This window comes from Emydura macquarii, unplaced genomic scaffold, assembly GCF_026122565.2.
Source record: "Emydura macquarii macquarii isolate MOO-44397 ecotype Brisbane River unplaced genomic scaffold, CSIRO-AGI_Emac_v2 contig_2676, whole genome shotgun sequence".
NCBI lineage: Eukaryota > Metazoa > Chordata > Testudines > Chelidae > Emydura > Emydura macquarii.
The window spans coordinates 45,759,597-45,777,896 of record NW_027132813.1 but is presented as its reverse complement, the minus strand read 5'-3'; the positions used below and the strand labels follow the sequence as shown (position 1 = coordinate 45,777,896).

At 42.9% G+C, this 18,300-nt stretch overlaps 1 long non-coding RNA gene across 2 annotated transcripts; it reads right to left on the bottom strand.

Moving 5' to 3' along the window:
* Positions 1-2,145: 2,145 nt before the first annotated feature.
* On the bottom strand, positions 2,146-17,942 carry LOC137164424 (uncharacterized). Of its 2 annotated transcripts, none has more exons than XR_010923022.1 (3): positions 17,810-17,942; positions 15,170-15,251; positions 2,146-2,304 (listed from the first exon to the last, which is right to left on the bottom strand). It is a non-coding gene; the product is annotated as an uncharacterized lncRNA (long non-coding RNA). The 2 variants fall into 2 exon arrangements; XR_010923023.1 differs by lacking the exon at positions 2,146-2,304 and adding an exon at positions 14,277-14,521.
* Positions 17,943-18,300: the final 358 nt, after the last annotated feature.

The following is an 18,300-nucleotide window of genomic DNA, read 5'->3' as shown; positions in this document are numbered from 1 at the left end:
CAGTGTTAAGGATGGCTGTGAACAAAAGAACAGGATGAGGAAAAGAAAGAGGATAGTCACAGAATCATAGATTTAAGTCCAGAAGGGACTATTGTGATCATTTAGTCTGGCCTCTTGCATCACATTGGCCACAGAATTCATCCAGTAATTCCTCCTCAAACCCACAGTATCTGGTTGAACTACAGCACATATGTTAGAAAAAAAACCATTCTGGGTTTCAAAGACATCAAAACATGGACAATCTACCACATCCCTAGATAAATTGTTCCAATGGTTAATTACTCTCACTTATTAATGCACACCTTATTTCCAGTCTGAATCTGTCCAGCTTCAACTTTGAGCCATTGGATCTTGTTCTTACCTTTTCTTATTAGATTACAGCCCTCTACCATCAAAAGTCTTTTTACAGACCATCAAGTCACCTCTCAGTTTTCTCTTTGGTAAGTTAAATAGACTGAGCTTATTAAGTCTTTCACTGCAATGCAGGTTTCTCAGACCTCAAATTGTTCTGGTATCCATTTCCTGAACCCTTTGCACTTTGTATTCATCCTTTTTGAAATGCGGTCACCCAGAACTGGACACAGTACTCCAGTAATGGTCTCACGGATGCATATACCACATGGTAGCATGATTGCTGTACTTTCTACAGGAAGCTATGCATAAAGCTTTGGAGGCTTAAAACCCATCATCCCTTTGGAAGTATTTCAGGGGATGTTTCCAGCAATGTTTCCTCTGCTGCGTCTACGCCCAAAAACAATACGTTTAGAGAACCGTATTAAGCTTGAAAAGTCAAGCACTCAAAAGTTAGGTAATGCCAGAATTAGATGGCCTGTGCCACCTTTGTTCTGCCCCCTTGTACGTATGCATTATGAAATAGTTTTTAATTACATGACCATATACTGTTTTTTCCCTGTCCCCACTGGATCCTGATCCCAGACTTCCCCCCCCCCCCAGCTCCTTGCTCAAACTCAGTGTTGTCCTCCACCCAGCTCCTTATCCCAGTTCTTTGACCAGCCAGTTCCAGTTCACACACACCATGGCTTCTCATCAGATTTGTCTCCTCTCCAGCCCATTCCCAGCCTCCTGGCCCAGCCAATCTCCTCCCCTGCCAGCCTCCAATCCCAGTATCTCCCAAGCTCCTTGTTCCAATCTATGCTCCATTCCCCTCACCCTTCCCACAGGTCCAGCTCTTGTCTGCTCTCCATTCAGTTCAGACAACTTCCTCCTCCATGCTCCTGGCCCAGTGGGAGAAGGAAGCATTGAGAACACATGAGAGACAGGCTTGTTACTATTAGTTCTGATGCCCAGACCCACACCCGGACCTGGCGTGGCCATAGTAGCCCAGAACTTCAATTGTAGGAAAATGCCTGCTCAGCCCTGAGCTGCAGCATGCCCAGTGCAGACCAAAACTTTGGGAAATTAAGCTACCATGCTCTACTAAGACTCTCCTTAGACTGCACATGAGAGCAGTGGAAGGCACATCCTTGACACAAAGGCCACCCCCTCTGCCAAATTCACATCTCTGCTCTAAAGCTTGGGGACACTAGTTTCTCAAATAAAATGTCACTAGATTTTTATTTATTTATTTATTTATTTATTTTTTACAGGGGCAAAACATTGTATTTCTCTCTAGCTTCATTCTTGAAAACAACAGAACCATTTTGGCTGACATTCTCTAAATAATTCTGTCTGAGGCTGACACTTCAACCCAAGCAATTAAAATTTGGCAAAGATAAAAACTGCTCAAAACAGGGTCTTATAATGAGAAGTGTCGGGCAACCTTAATAACAGAGGGTCCCACCTATAATAATTATTCTTATATTATGGCTGAAGGGACCCAAGGAACTAAGGACCATCACAAATGTCATCACCTTCCACTCCAAGGCATCTTCTTCGACCATATATAAGCATATAGTAACCAATATAAACATATCATAACATGTACCTCCTCCCCACAGTCCCTACCAAAACAAAACACACCACTGTGCACACAATTCTAACCAGGGGAGAAGATGAGAGAACAAGCCACAAGGGATAGATATTAGTCATGTCACTTAATACAGTACTGGAAGGTGCTCAGATACTACTGCGATGAGCATGGTATACATGAAGAGAAGACAAGAGATGCTTGCAATATGGCTTAAACATTGCATTAGAAGTTTAATTCCTTGGTTCCTGTGACAGGCAGTCTGGGTCAACTACATTGAAGTGACTCTTCTCTCTTCTGTGAGTAGTCAGCTTGAGAGAACTATTTCCCAAAGATGTCTGCTTTGTGTAAACTCATCTTGTGTCACCTCAGGTGTTCTAAGTAGGCAAAGGCATATTTGGTTAAGTTCTTATAGTAGGAAAAGGAGATGGACTTGTCAATACCATTCTGAAAGAGTTTGAGATTAGTGTTAGTTACAGAGTTGGAATCAGATGTTTGCTTTCCCTTTGTCCTTCTTACACATATTGTCTAAAAGCTTCACCCAGGAAGGAAGAGAAGCTTTGGTGTTTTTGGATAACTTGGAAATCAACAGTGTCCCAAGCAGAGCTTTGCAAATATTGGATTTTTCAGTTCCCTGGCAATTCTTTAAAAAAATAAAATAAAATAAAAATTGTTTTGGATCCAAAAAAAAAAAAAAAAAAGTTACAACAAAATCAAAACATTCCATTTCAATTTCAGCCATTTGAAAGTGTTTTTGATTTTTTAAAACTAAAATGAAAGGAAACATTGCGGGAAGAAAAACAACAAGAAACTTTGAACCAAAACATTAAAACATTTCATTTAAAAAATGTTGAAATAAAATGTTCTGATTTTTGGTGGTTTTTTTTTTTTCCCAAGTGAAACAATTCAGTGAAACCAACATGAATTCAAGACAAGTTTGGTGTCGCTGAATCTGCATTTTTCATCAAAAAAAGATTTGGCTGAAAAATTTCATCAATCTCTAGTTCTAAAGTCCCATTAACCACTGCTCACACGGACAGCATAATGCTACACCCCAGGGGAGAGTGACTTGTAGGGCCAGCATGCTGACCAAACATCTTCTCTCTTGCGGGTTCTGCCAGGGGTTAGAAGAGGTGCTTTCAAATGTGCCAGAGTCTCCACTGGGGGAGGCTGCATTGTGCATGTGCTGAACTAGAGCATCCTCCAACTGACATAGACATGACTTCAGGGAAGGTCAAAGAAGTCACCCAGAAGGGGAAAGTCACATTTGTTTGCACCTCCATGGCACAGTTTCCAACAGCAGGGCACCAAGGCCCCGGCAGAAGCTAAATGCCTAAAGGTGGGTACTCAAAGCTTGACCTAGAGACTGCTTTGGAAAGGGTCAGCTTCTGTGTTACTATTTACCCATCTGCCAAATGGAGATTCTACTAACTGGACCAGATCCTTAGCTGATGAAAATGGGTGCAACTCTATTGCCTTCAGTAGAGCTATGGCAGAAGAGGATCTGGTCCATCTATGTCACAGGGGAGTTGGGAGCAATCATATTTTAAACCTTTTGAAGAGGAAAAACAAACACGTTACTATTTTTGTATTCCTACTCTTCCTTCAGCAACCACATTTTCTTAGAGTTCCCCCCCCGAAATTGTCAGAATTTTTCAGCAGCCCCCAAACAGCTCTTCACAATTATCTTTGCTTCCACCGCCAAGATCTCTCAGTAAATTTGCACAATGATCCCACCCCATTTCCCAAGCATTCTTCATATTCAAAAAACCTCATCCAAGGACTAACAACCAATTTTACACGTCAATCTAGATTATTCAGAATCTTTTTTTTAATTTGCTACACTGTATCAAAGGTTAATCTGTCTACTCCAAATTCTTTTGAAAAACGAATTTGAATTGTTAACTAGCCCAACAGAGTTATGATTCAAATCATGATCACCTAGTCTGCTTTTCTCCTGTGAGGCACTGCCTAATAATCCACACTTCTACAAACATCAGAGACCTCTTCCCTTCCAAAATCATGGACCTTGACATTTTATAACCTGTCCAAATAGCCCTTAAAAGATTTTTAAGATGCCCAATCCTACTGTCTTTCCTCAGGCCTAACTTCCATGTCTTCAATGGGGATTTGATCTGAATGGGAGTAAGAAACAAAGAATGGTTCTAGAGAACTTCTGATGACAAATACAGCACAAACTGGCAAATTCTCACTTCACTAACCTTCAGACAGGCTAACTGTAGTAAAGGACCCTGCGGTCTCACCACACTCAGCAGCAAAGATTTACTAGCTGAGGACCAAACCGAGGTCTCTTATTACTAAAATTGTGTTACTTTTACAAAATATGCTACAGTATATTTACTAGTGTGCTGTGAAGCATTGCCATAAATAATTAAAACTAAACTACACTTGACAAAGGAACGGAATTGTGAAGCTGTATCCTTGATTCTGTTTTTCCTGCCATGCTTATTTTCTTTGGCCCTGATTTAGGAAAGCCTTCCTGCTCAGAAAAGCACAACAAACAAACAACACTTCAACGTGTGCTTAACTTTACGCACATGCTTGACTCCCACTGAAATCAACAGAATTTAGACACATATTTAAATGCTTTCCTAATGCTGGGCCGCACTTGCCAATTCACAAACTGTGCTAATCTGCATAAAGTCTCTCCCATCATTAGTGCACATGATCAAGGTTCCACTCCAGGGACATTTCCATGATGGTATCAGTTATTCCATTTGATATCTTTAGAGTATTCTTCAGTATTGGAATTTGGCATTTACCTAGTTATGAAAGATGAATCAGATTGCTGGGTACTAGCAGTGAGGGCTCCAGCTGTCTGAAACTTGCCCTGAAACAGCCCAAACTATCTGATCTTCTGGTCATAATGTATTTATGTTCCTGGAATAGTTGGGTGGTGGGGCAGCGGAGATTCAAGAGACTACCTTACATCTTTGATTTATTGGCAGGCTGAACTAATTCATTATTTGATTTTTTTCTGGCTGCCGGGTGCTTACCATTTGCCACTATAATTCTAATTAATTGTTATGGCGCCCAGAGCTTTTGGCATGGACATTTTTAACCGTCTTATGTAAATTACAACATAAATATTGTAGGGGCTTGTTCTGCCTGGCCCTTCCACCACCCTGGCTCCACAACACCCTTGGCCACAATGGGACTGGGGTGGGAATCATATTCTACCAGGGATATCACCTCTCCTCCTTGCCAGCCTGCCGCAGAAATGTTCTCATGATTTTTAGGCCAGTCTTGTGATTCTTTGGGACCTGACTCATGTTTTTTTAATGTTTGGGGTTGGCAAGACTAGCTATTGACATTAACTTAAGCCCTTAAATGCTTAAATTTTGTGGGTGAAATCCTGGCCCCATTAAATTCATTAGCAAAACTTCCACTGACTTCAGTGGAACCAGGATTTTACCCTTTAGCTGTTTTTTCGAGTTGTACTGCAATGTACAGGGAAGCAGGATCAGGCTCTCTGTCCATAGCATATTGAGTAACTGCTGCCACCTACGTTATCAGGAAGCAAATGCCAACCCGTTGTTGCTCCACCATCCCTAACCAAACTCCTTATATGCTTTCCCTGCCATACATGCTCCTGGGTTTTAATCCAAGAATTGTGATAATAATTCCATTAAAAAGAAGATAAAAGAAAACATACATCACCCACTCCATTGAGAAGAGTGAGCCGGGGTCACAAGCAGCTCATGGGTGTGGAAACGTCCCATTCTTAGCAGACATTTCAAAGATAGTTATGTGAATCCCACCCAAGAATTCACTTGTTAAAAAAGTAATAATGAGGAAGTTAACATATATTGCTAGTGAACTAGGAAGAACCACTGCAGAGAGGTGCATTGCTGAGTGGCAGAGAAGAGAATTGGGAAGATGTTACAGAAAACACATTTCAAAGCTAGTCTTGGTGTAAAATTCTATTCCTCCAGAATATGAAATTAAGCTATTGTATATATCACAGAGATTTACAAAAGCTACTGAAATATATAATAAGAACAGATGGAGAGTAAACTCTTAAAGGCAAATTTTGAATAGATGAGGTTCACTGAATGAGTTGACCGCATAACAAATAAAGAAGGGAAATGCACTATGACACAATGCATTATCCAGTCTTGGTTTTGAATGACAATTTGACAGTATAACATATACCAATATTTCTTCCTCAGAAAGCTTTAGTTGGCAATTATCACCAATTTTTCCACTAAATAAAAATTCCATACGTGCAACCTACTTTCTGTTTAATTTCAAGCTTAACCAGGGTAGCAGAATATTTTCCTTTCTTAGATATAATTGAAAGTTAAAGCAAAAGTAAAATGTCAAGACATGAGCACATCAATAAAAGAGAGATGTCAAGTAACAAAGCAAACAGAAGGTAGGAGAAGTGTATGCTGGGATACAAAAATACCTCTGGTAAAGTCTAGCAGTCCTTACTCAGTCAAAGCTCAAGTTTGGTCTTCAATAGAGATTTCAGGATATGACCCCAAAAAATGTATATTGCAAAATACTATGGAGTAAGTTCCTCCACATGCTGTGAAGCAGAGATAATGCTCCCTCAAACATAAACAAAAAAATTCCTTCAGAATTTTCGGTGAATACCATCTGGTCCGGATGACTTATTACAGTTTAATTTATCCAAATTATCCAGATTTCCAAAATCTCCTCTGCTGACACTTCAGTCTGGGAAGTTTCTCAGATTTGTCACCTAAATAGAATGGCCCAGGTGTGGGAAACTCCCACACCTCCTCTGCAATGAAGATCGATGCAAAGGATTCATTTAGCTTCTCCGCAATGGTCTTGTCTTCTTTGAGTGCTCCTTTAGCACCTCAAAAGTTCAATAGTCCCTTTGATTGTTTGGCAGGCTTCTGATGTACTTTTAAAAAATTGCTCTTAGTTTTGGTGTCTTTTGCTAGTTGCTCTTCGAATTTTTCTTTGGCCTGCCTAATTATACTTGACTTGCCAGAGTTGATGTTCCTTTCTATTTTCCTCAGTAGGAGTTGGCGTCCAATTTTTAAAGGATGTCTTTTTAGTTTCTGTCTCTTTTACTCTGTTTTTTGTTTTTTTTTAAACCAATGGTGGCATTTTTTTGGCCCTCTTATTGTTTTTGGGTTTTTGATTTTTGGTATACATTTAGTTTGAGCCTCTATTATGGTGTTTTAAAAAGTTTCCAGCTTGCAGGCTTTTCACTCTTGTGACTGTTCCTTTTAATTTCAGCTTAATTATTTTCCGCAGTTTTGTGTAGTTCCCCTTTTTGAAGTTAACTGCTACTGTGGTGGGTTTCTGTGTTATATTCTACCCATAGGGATGTTACATTTAATTACATTATGGTCCCTATTGCCAAGCGGTTCATCTATATTCACCTCTTGGATCAGATCCTGTGCTCTACTTAGGAGTAAATCAAGAATTGCCTGTCCCCTTGTGGGTCCTAAGACTAGCTTCTCCAAGAAGCAGTCCTTAATGGTCTCTAGATTTTACATCTGCATCCCATCCTGGGGTGACACGTATCCAGTCAATAGTGGGATAGTTGAAATCCCCCAGTATTATTGGCTTTTTTATTTTTGTATCCTCTCTAATTTCCCTGAGCATTTCACGATCACCGTCACCATCCTGGTCAGGTAGTCAGTATATTCCTCCTGCTATACTCTTTTTATTCAAGCACAGAATTTCTATCCCTGAGCCTAGAGATCCTATGGCACTGTTGGATTCATTTAAGATTTTTACTATCTTTAACTTTTTACTTTCTTTCACATATAGTGCCCCTCTCCCACCAGCACAACCTTCTGGGTCATTCCCATATGTTCTGTACCTTGGTATCACCATGTATCATGTGATCATTTCTGGAGACCCTTTGCAAGCAGGGTGGTAGCAGAGTCAAAATAAATCATTTTTATCGACTTAAAGGAGCAGAAACACCAAAATAAATGGCACTTATGAGGCCCAATCCTGCAATGCACAGAGAACCTACTGTGAAGCGTTGACAGTACTTAACTGCCACTGTCTTCAAATGAAATTGAGAGGGCACTCAGCACTTCAGAGAACTGGGCCCCAAACAGCACTTTTTACTCAAAGGGCTTTAAAGGAGAGGCTGTCATAACCCATTATTTTACAGACAGGGCAATTGCAGCACAGGTAGGTGAAGTAATGTGCATGCACAGTCACATAGGAAGTGAGTGGCAGAGACAGGAACAAAACCACCTATCTTCTGACGCCCACTTATGCGCTCTGCACTCTAGCCACTGGCCCAAACAGCTTCACATATAAATGTAGCCACAGCCTCTAGTGCTTTCAACAGGCTGTATTAGAACATTTTGAACAATAAGAAGGGTGCTGGGGAGGCACAGCTTAGCCCAACAGCATAAATATTCCCCTGGGGGAAGCCAAGGCGACAAATGGAAGGGGTTTTATTTTAGTATTTGTAGTAACAAAGGCCTAAGTGGAGATAGGTCTGCCTCAAAGACAAAGTCCCTGCATATCAAGCTCTGAAGGTCAGACTTGAGGTCAGGAGGGGTCACTTCCCAGTCACGCACTAGCAGCAGTCATGTGGTCTCCTGCAATTAACCTGGCTGCACCAGATCAGTAATAATCCTGTGGAGCTCTTAGATACCTGGGAATACAGCTACAGAGCGTGTTCATGGACATTCATTGCTACAGACCTCCGCTGTCTACATGTATTGTTGTTAAGTGGGACTGTATCTTTTACATCTGGTTCTCTTTTTTATCTTCAAGGCCTTTGACACAGTACATCAGATATTACAGTGAACTGGTAACATTATCTTGTACATTTTTTTTAAATGCACTGATAAGTATGCTTGAACAAAGAATAGGCTGGAAAATGTGGAAGCCTGTTTTAAATGGAATGGGTATCTTATTCCAGATATTTGGGATTAAAGACTCAGGCATAACCACTTTGATCTGCAATTTGCTACATGCTCTAAACATCAACAGGAGTTGAAGGTGCTCAGTACCTCCTAAGATTGGGCCCTTAAAATATTAATAGACTGGGTCAAGTGAAAGAGTTATATGCAGTCTATAGTGAATTTGCAATGGTGTGGGGTGCTATATATTTTATATCACTGCAAGTTTGGGATGTATGATTTACTCATGTGTAACACAGGCAGTGGCAATAAAACGTTTACAGAACCCATCACAAGCATACATTTTTATGCCTCCCCCCACCCTGTTTTTATGCTTTCTCTTGTCTACCTCTGATTCCTCCCTTCCTCCTTTGAACTATATGAGTTACTATGGAAACAATGAGCTCTTTAATATGGGTGGAGTTTAGTGACATCCAAAACTGCAGCATAAGTCAAATTATGTGATTACTGGGCTTTTATACTGTGGTTTGTAAAATACAGGTGTTTACATGCTAGTTTTCCTTGATAACTGTTTGTGTATATAGATTTACTATTCCCTCTCTATTTGCTTGTGATATGTTCTTTTGCCTTACAACTGCCTCTAGCAGAGAACAATAAGTCTCTAAAAAAAATTCTTCAGCTCTATTTCTGGCATCTGAGATCTTTGTTTTAAACTGTTTTCAGGATTGGCATCAAGACTCCCACCTCCATGCTATCCTGTTATGCCCTGATGCAGGTACAGAGCTCTATGCTAGTATAGCTAAATGCAGAATGAGAGGATAGGAAAAGCAGCCTACATAAACAGGGCACTGGAGTGGGAGTCAGGAGACGCTGTCATTGAACTGTTGGATGACCTTGACCGAATCATTTCACCTTTCTTTCCCTTTTCCTGCCTTGACTACTTTGACTTGAGTGAAATTACTCACTTCCTTAAAGTTAAATGTGCATAAGTGTTTGCAGGAATAAGGCCTTGGATTATAAACTCTTTGGGGCAGGACTATCTCTAACGATGCATCTGTGCAATGTTTACCACAATGAGGCCCTGATCTCAACTGAGGGCTCTAGATCCTATGTAATATAAATAATAATCAGCACAGAATGGCTGAAGCAAGGAGGATTCAGGTTAGATTTAGGAAAGACTCTCTAACCCCAAGGGTAATTAAGCACTGGAACATGTTACCAAAGGAGATTGTGGACTCAGTCATTGGAGCTTTTTAAGAACCAGTTGGCTAAACACCTGTCAGGGAGGGTCTAGGTATACTCAGTCCTGCCTCTGTACAGGGGGATGGACTAGATGACCTCTCGAGGTCCCTTCCAGCCCTACATTTCTATATTTCCGTGATTTTTTGTTCTCTTATTTAATTTTTAATTAAAGGGTTATAATAGCTATAATATGTATGGGAAGAGTTTGCCAGCTATTCTAGCAAAAAAGTTGGTTTAACAAAACCAATTTAAAGATCACGCTAAGTTTTCCAACAAAACATTGTCTTCCCTGCTGCATTAACTCTTCCTCATAATTGTGCAAGGTGTTACTGCTCTTGGAAAACCATTTTTACACAAACAATGTATAATTATTTAAAAGAGATGCAAGAATTTACAAGTGTAGCATAAACATTTCATCATGTGATTTTCATGCTTTTTCTCTTCTCTTTTGATTTCCTATCACGTAGCTTGCTATCATCTGCATGGAGGGGTATATAATGGCAGCATGCTGTTCCCACGTTACAATAGTCATGCAGTGTACCTTGAACCTTTAACACACAAGTCTCTGGGCCAAATTTTGAAGTCTTTGCTGGAGTTAAATTCAATTGACTTCAGTGGGAGTTTTTATTATGTAAGAACCAAGTATGCCCTGACCATTTTAGCCCTACAGCTCATGACCATAGTCCTGGCCTCAGGGTTAAGTAAGAGAACATATCAGGTACTTGAAACTGTATCCAATGAAGGCACCTGACCAAGATTTATCCAACACACAATCATCATTCCTCGGAGACACATCCAATACAGAGTATCTTTCCAATCCTCTACCATGTGTTCAAGAGTGTTTTGATGAAGCCTGTATCTTATAAATAAAAGTGACCTGCTGGAACTCTCTGTGTGCTGTGGGGAGGTCTCTTGGTGCAGACTGAAACCGTGCTGAGTCTCTCTTGAGCTGAACTCCTGTGAACCCTAAATAGTCTGCTCTAAGCTAGAGGGCACCCTTTCTCTTGCAGAGTGTGGGGCGAGGGTTTGTAATGTGCTGACCTGTGTGCTGTAGGCAAGTGTTTCATGGCTCTTTTACATTCATTCACCTCTCCTGTGGTACCAGAGCTTGGAGCACAACGTATATGTTCATATAAAATACTTCCCTCTACTTGCTGTGCTAATAGAGCCGGTTCTTTATCTTCTTGGTTGGAGGCCTGTGTTTTCATTAGCTGGCACAACAGAAATCTTTCAGCTGCAAAATGTTAAGGAGTCCTGAGGATTTAAGATCCTCACACAGATTTTTATTGTTTTCTCTAAAATGTTTGCCTTTCTGACTCAGAAGACAGACTTCCCACGAAAAACTAATGCACTGTGGTCTGGTTGAGTTGGTAGATGGGCAGAAATAGTATTGTGAGAATGTCTTTAGTGTATCTATATAGACGACTAACTCTTGGAATCCTTATTATAGCCACTATTGCATTCAATTTCGTCATTATAGAGATTGTTAAATATTTTGATCTAAACGCTTTTTCTTAAAAAAAAAAATGGCCTTTTTCTAAAACTATTTTTGTGAAAAATTATCAAAATGTTTCTTTTTCAAAAATAGTGCCATTTTATTAATTTACAAAAAAAAAAATATCAAAAATGATATTGCAATGTTATTTGAAATGTTTCATTTTCTAAAAGACTGAGATTGAACAATAATTGGGGGATGGGGTGTCGTGGGGCTGATATGCCCCGTCACAGGCATTGGCTCACATAGGTGCGGAAAAGGCCGTGGATCTATGCCTATTCCATTAGGTTCGCTTCCAGGATGGCAGCAGGATGGTCCCTGTCGTTGAGATCACTCTTTCTTCCGGGTAGTGTGGCCTAACGGTCCGAGTTAGCAGAGCGCTCCTGTAATCAGGGTCCCGTGGCCTAGTAGCCAGAGTCAATAAAGCAGCCTCCTTTATTGGGGCAGTGTGGCCTAATGGCCAGAGTCAGTGAAGCAGCCTCCTCTGTCGGGGTAGTATGGCCCAATGGCCAGAGTCAATAAAGTACAGCCTAACGGCCCTTGGGATAGTGGGGTGCCACCTACAGGGGTACAACACCCAGGATAGAGGAGCTCAGGCCCACCTTGCTCCTCTGAGCCCCCGCCCAGGGCCCTGCCGGTGTCGGGGTTGTTTGTCACCAAGTCAGCGGGGCTACACCTGAAACACACTGATGGTGACTCTGCTGCTCCCCCTTCTACACCCCTCAGGCCCCCGGGCTACTTCCTACCCTGTCATCATCGGTGACGCTCCACAATCCTCTGGGATCTCCGGAGTCCCCCATCTGTGTGGCCCCTGAGTGCTCAGTCCCTCTTCTGGGCTTGCCTGGGATCTGGCTGGGATTTGGTGGAGTTTGGCTCAGCCCTCAGTGGTTGCAGAAGTTGCCTGGAGGGAGCCAACAACATGCTTCCTACATGGTTAGCAGTCCACCCAGAGTGAGCTGAGACACTGCCTTTTATATCCCCTTTCCCAGCTGAGCATGCCTGGCAAAGGTGGGGGGGGTGTGGCTTCTTCAGCATGCAATAAGTCCTTAACCCTTGCTAGACCAGTGCAGGGCTGATACACCCCATCACAGGGGGGAAAAGCAAAAACTTTTGAAAACACAAAAAATAGGTCCCTTTTGACATGTACAATCTTCAAAATTTTTAAACTTACCCCCAAACTAGTTGAGTTTGTTTTTTTTCAACCAGTTCTAATCATTGACCTGCTCACTGCTGATAGTAACGGGCTCATCCAGCTCTCACTGAAATCAGGGAAAGACTCAGGTATTTCCATGCAACAGTGATGAGGCCCATATAAATTCCTAGATAAATTGTCTTCCAATTATTTCAACAGGAATCAGATCAGGTACTATTGTAGAAATGTTTTGTGGCTGCGTGTACAGCACCATCAGTTAAAACTCTTGGATCCTGAAAGTGTGGTTTGTGTGTTCTGGGGATTTCTAGACAAGTTGACTATAACAGGATCAAAAAAGAACTAGAAAGTTCATGGAGGATAGGGCCATCAATGGCAATTAGCCAGGATAGACAGGGATGCAAAACCATGCTCTGAAGTGTCCCTGGCTTCTATTTGCCAGAAGCTGGGAATGGGCGACAGGGGATGGATCACTTGATGATTATCTGCTCTGTTGATTCTCTCTGAAGCAGCTGGTATTGGCCACTGTTGGAAGACAGGATGCTGGGTTAGATGGACCATTGGTCTGACCCAGTATGGCCGTTCTTACGTTCCTCTGCTAGAAGTATATATTTATTTACACCAGGCATACTATGTTTTCTCGTCAAACCAAAAATGCATAGAAAACGTGCCCACATACTTCAGTTTGTGTCCCTCAATGGTATGACATTTTGATTTAAAAAAAAAATCAAAGGCTCAAAGACCTGACTAAAACACCCGATACCATCACTTTATGGATTTTAATAAGTACATGCCAAACACTTGCCAAAGGCTAGATTCTATCGGAGTCAACCTGAAGGGGGGAGGGGGGGGAGGGAGGCGGGTGTGTAAGTGTGAGAGAGAGAGAGAGAGAGAGAGAGAGAGTGTGTGTGTGTGTGTGTGTGTGTGTGTGTGTGTGTGTGTGTGTGTGTGTGTGTGTAAGGGAACCACAGCTTTTTACACAGGATCAAGCTCCACTGAAAGCGAATATTGCCAGTAAAGTATCTACATCAATGTCTTTTTCGCAGGCAAAACGTCAGTGATATGAACTGGATAAAGACCATTGGATCAGGGATGAATCATGTATACCTAATTTAAAACTGATGCTAAAAAGAATACATGACAGTGGCAATGTGAGTCTGGTGAAGGAGGAATAATACTTTTTTCCCAAAGTCCTGAAATAACAGTTGTGGAATAATATGCTTTGCAAGAAACTTGCTCTATGCCGATTTTCATTGGGTTAGCCACTGGGATCCTGCTGTTTCAGCCAAATATAAATATTCATCTAATCATGGATCTTCACCGTGGAGACACTGGCCAGTGCTACTGAAACTAAAACAAAAACAAAACACACCACACACCTGGGAAGCCCACTGCAGATTTGAAAGTCAGAACTAAGTACATCACAGGAACAACAATGAAAAAGTTAAGAACCATTTAAGGACCAAAAAGATCTTCTGCACAGAGGAAGGATAGTCCAGCAGTTAGGGAACTAGGAGACCCAGATTCAATTCCCTGCTCTGCCACAGACTTGGACACATCACTTAGCTTCTTTGCGCCTCATTTGTGAAATGGGGATGATAGCCCTTCCCTACCTCCCAGAGGTGTTGTGAAGAAATAAATACAATAAAGGTCGGGAGCTGCTCAGAAACTTTAACAATGTGGGTCAGACAAGTATCTTAGATTGAGGGGAGCCACGTTAGGAGCAATGAGCTGAGCATGGAATTGGGAGAGAAGCTCAGGAGCCTCCGCTTTTCCTAGGACCCGTCATTTGGAGCTCTGTACTGCTGGGACTCTGCATGGATCCAAGCGCAGATACTTGTCCACCTTTCCCTCTGGTGCAGCATGGCCTATCAGTGGGAACACAGAAACCATGCTACCATGGGGTGGGGGACAAGGCAGCTGTGCACAGGGCTAGTATTGCCAGGGGATGGCCAAGATGCATGTGGACCTCAGGAAATCCACTCCTTTAAGGTTTTGAATCCCCTATCTGTTCTGCAAAGAGGAAACACCCCTATTAGAGAGAATGATTTGGAGGCAACTCTGCAGTAGGGAGTTGTTGAGTTTCCTAACCTCAGTATAAGGATTTCCCATGTCAGAGAACATCTGTCACTGATGCAGGTAACAAAATACACTGAGCTGTTAACCTAACCCACAGCCAGCTTCACCAGCAAGGATTCTCCGATAGCCAAGGATGGCACAGTGATGTTTCCTTTGTCCTGGCCGGTTATTGATAAAAGTGTCACACCACAATATTGGCTCTGCAAAAAACTAGAGTTTGGCACACTGGTTCCATAACTGGATATGTTTACACCGCAGCTGGGAATGAGCCGTCCAGCCCAGCTAAACAGACTCACACTAGTGGGGCTCAAGCTAGCAGGCTAAAAATAGCAGTGTGAATGTTGTGGCTCTGGCAGAGACCTGGGCTAGTCACCCAAGTTCATTCTCAGGGGGTCAGATGGGAGGGTTTCTCCTAGCTCCAGTGTAGACATACTCACTGTGGTCCCAGGAGTGCCTATGAATGGGCCATGGCCATCTGTCTGGTCACACAGTGTTAGTTCGCCTCCTTATTTCCAGCTGCTAAATCACAATAAAAGAAACTAAAATTAAGGGTGGGATTTTCACAAGTGCTCAGTGTTGACCTAACCCTGGACCCGTTCAAGTTAATGGGAGTTTTATCATTGACATCAATGGGAGACAAGTTAGGCCAACTCTGAGTGCTTTGGGAAATGTCACCTAAAATACTTTCTTCATATTAATTTTCCATATAAGCACAGTGGTGTTATATGACCACAAGTGGGAAGAAGGGTGGTCCATGTATTTGTGAAGAGAAGGGGAGGTGGGCCATGAGAATAATCTCACTATTCATGTGTGGTCCACGCTATGAAAAAGTTTGAGAACTTTCAAATTACTGTACATGTTATTGCATGGTACATTTGGTTTTGGTTTTCATGCTCAAAGCTAATGAGGATAAAAAGGCAGATGAAATACATGAAGACAATTTCTAACCCCCTCTTTGTGTGCCCAGCAAGACAAAAGCAGAGTATTTGCAGGTAGATTGACCCAGATTTTCAAAAGTGTCTCGGGATTTTGCGTGCCTCACTTTTTCAGGTGATAACTTAGGCTTTTTCAGGTGACACCTTAGGCTCCTCACCTGATGTTCAGTGAGTTCTGAGCAACCTTCCCCTGAAAATAATTTGTGCTCCCAAAAGTTGGGGCACCCAAAATCAATAATCACTTTAGAAAATCTTGTCCATTATTCAAACCAAATAAACAATTCGCACATCACTATTACTTTAAAATCCTTCCTCAAATATTCGTTACAGCAACCCCTGATACTATTGTCAACCATCTTCAACATATTTTAAATTATTCTATTTCTGCAAATTTCAACATTTTCTACCATTTCAATTCAGGACTTTCCTAAGAAGGAAAATAATTCAGAGGACAGAGCAAAAGAACTCTCCTCTCACTCCCAGTTTCCTCCTCCATATGCCTCAAATGCAGGCACATGCCTGCCAAAGGAGGTTTTGAGGCTATAGCTCAAGAAACAATAAAGATTTGCACATTTCCAGAAAAATGGAGAAGACCAAGCCCTCCCGCTACTTTTTAAATATCATGGTTATGAAGTGCTTGATATCATCCCTTTGCCTTTCTTCATCAATGTTGTCAAGTGTCTCATATATTTCTCTACTGCCATCACAAGGTCAGTGGCCATGTAGAAATGGTTTGGGGTTTCTTGCCTCACATGGGATAAATTATTCAAAGGAACTTCAGATATTTTAAAAACACTCTCTACCCAATCACACTGAGTGACATGCATGTATAAAATGAAGAAATACAGCACAAGTGGCAAACATTAAAAAGTTGTCTCCTTTCATAAAGGCAATTAAGCAAAAATAAAGGACGTGAGAAGGTTTGATTTTATTTTAAAGTCAGTGCTATCAATCAAAGAGGCTTGGCATTATCTTCTACTGATTTTATTGGCAGTTTGCCCAGCTTTCCCTGTGTCTCTGCACTGTCTCTTTCAAAGTGTTATTCTTAGATGGGGCTGTTATACAGTATTTAATTCTTCCAATTAAAGTATATTTCTTTAAAACACATTTTGACAAAGCTTATTGTGGTGATTGCTTATGATTATTATTTTTACACTCTTTTTAAGCAACCAGACCTTTTAATATCTCAGAATGAATACTTCCCCTTTTTATGCCTAGACGTTATTTTATAGAATATCTTATCTATGATGTTAATTTCCTTTGTCCATGCAAACCAGTGTTGCTGTTGTGTTTTCAGCTACACAAACCAGTTTTCAAAAAACCTTTTATAGAATATACATATGCGTGTTAACGAGGTAAGTGAAAATATCTTCATTATTCCATTGTTTCAGATGGTTATCTATAAAATACTATTAAAAAACAAAACTCCCTCCCTCCCAAAAAAGTAAACCGCAAAATAAAAAGTTATTTTGAAAACCCAAAGTACTCAACTTTCCCCATCGGAGGGGACTGCCAGACAGGACGTTCTTTTACTGGAGGTGGGAAGAGGCAGCATTTCAGCTCTCCGCGAATATGACAAGGTCCCCGGGCTTTTGTGGGGGTTTATTTGGCAAGAAGAAAACAAACAATCAAATCCTGTGTGTTTCCTATGCCATGTTAGAGCCCATTAGTCCAGGGGAACGCTAAAGCATCAGCATTGCTACTGATCCTCCAGCTTCTGAGCTGCTACCGCCGAGCGTGCAGCGGGGCCAGGAGGCGGAGAGCTGAGCGCCGCCAGCCGTGCTAGCCCTGGGAGGGATGCACGGATAAAGCACCCACCCAGCCGGCGGCCGCATTGCTGAGCTGCACGGCCGGCCACGGCGCCTCCTAGGCACGCCGAAGACCCTCTGGCCTCAGCGGTCAGGAAATAGCCCCGATTGTGGGAAAGCAGCCCTGGGCCCCCTCCCAAGCGCCGCACATCGCGCCCCTCCCGAGCCGGGCTGTGTCCGTCAGTCCGTCCGTCTGTCGCTCTGCCCAGCAGGGAGCTGCCGCTGCCTAGAGACTCTGCATCGCCCAGGCAAGCCCGGCTCAGGGGGGAGCCCGCCCCGCAGCCGCGCTGCTCCTGCCCTGCCCTGCCCACCGCCCAGGGAGCCCGGCGCCTACCTAACACCCGGCGGGCCCCGGCTGCATCGCCTCCGCCGCTACCTGGCTCCGAGCGCCATGTTCCGGCTCGCCGCAGCGCCTCCCGGCCCTGCCCTGGCAGCAGGCGGCTGGGGGGGAAGAGCCGAGCCGAGCCGAGCCGAGCCGAGCCCCGCTCCGGGCTTGCCGCCGCTGCTGCTGCTGCTGCTGCTACATCCGGGCTGCGGCTGGCAGCGCGGCTCAAGCTCGCCTCGCCCCGGTCGGAGCGGAGAGAGCCAGACGCCCCGCTGCCTCGGGAGCGGTTTCCATGCCCCGAGCCCCCCCGCGTCGGCGCCTCCGCACAGAGCCAGCCTAGCGGCGTCTCCTGCACCCCCTGCAAGCCGGTGCGGGTCCCTTCTGCAGCCCCCTCTGCCAAATCCTGCGTCCCACCCCACCTACCTCTGCCTGGATCCAGCCAAATTCTGCCCCCCCTTCCCCTCCTCCTCCTCCTCCCACAAACCGCGCTGGTTCAATAC